Source organism: Petaurus breviceps, unplaced genomic scaffold (genome assembly GCF_028583685.1).
Source record: "Petaurus breviceps papuanus isolate PSGF00001 unplaced genomic scaffold, PetGlider_PUasm1.0 214, whole genome shotgun sequence".
Classification (NCBI taxonomy): domain Eukaryota; kingdom Metazoa; phylum Chordata; class Mammalia; order Diprotodontia; family Petauridae; genus Petaurus; species Petaurus breviceps.
In genome coordinates, this window is record NW_027185863.1 from 18705704 (window position 1) to 18706688 (window position 985).

At 42.2% G+C, this 985-nt stretch overlaps 1 pseudogene; it reads right to left on the reverse strand.

Moving 5' to 3' along the window:
• Window positions 1-208: 208 nt before the first annotated feature.
• Window positions 209-761, reverse strand: LOC138165634 (cyclin-Q-like; annotated as a pseudogene).
• Between the last annotated feature and the right edge of the window lie 224 nt (window positions 762-985).

Sequence of the window (985 nt, forward strand, 5' to 3'; positions counted from 1 at the left end):
ATTTTCCATTTTCTTCTCCAGTTCATTTCACAGATGAGGAAACTGAGCAAAACAAGATTAAGTGGCTTGCCCAGAGTCACACAGCTAGCAAGTGTCTGAGGTCAGATTTGAATTTTACCCACTGTGCTACCCAGCTACATTTCCTTTCAGGTACCTTATCTAATTTGACTTTCATGATGATCTTGTAAGGTAGGTGAGACAGGAATTGCTACCATCTCATAAAAATAGTGTTAACTTCTTTCTGAAATTTGACAGCCCAGGCTGCCAGAGAGACAGGAGACCTCTCCCAGCTATCCAATTCTTTAAAGAAATAAGGTAGTGGAGCAGATATTTGTGGGAATGCTGGAAGGAGACCTGGAAATGCCAAACTCTGAACATCAGTAATTCACATTGAACAATGCTGTTCTGCAGTTCTCAGAAGCAGGAGTCTAATTCCAAAGGTTCACTCTTGGGATTTAATTACCTGTGAGAGACATTGCTGATGTCTCCTGTCCTGAGGTGCTGCTCCTGCACTTTACCTGCTAAATAAACGGCTGTCATGGCTATGAGCTAAGGGTAATGTGCATCTAATTTGGTCTTACAGAACAATTTATGGTAAATGGGGCAGGCTGTAAAATAGGCATGGACTGCATCCTTAGATTGACACCAGCCTACATGATGAACCTTGTCACTTTGAAGTGGATTTTGGCCTCAGAGTCATGGTACCCCTCTTTCCTCACTTCTTCAGCCTCAGTAATGGTCTCACTCTGTCTTGATTCCATGACTAACATGCTCACCCCCAATGTATACCTGGCCCCTTGGGTCTCTCAATGCCAAACAAAAGTCCAATTCAAATTATAGGGAAGGGCAAAATGAGATGAACCCAAAGAGGAAGAAACACACACTACTACTATGAGGTCTTTGCAGGAATGATCTACATACATATCATGGGAACCTTAAAACTATGAACCTGTCAGCATCCATAAAATATTTCCTACAGCATACC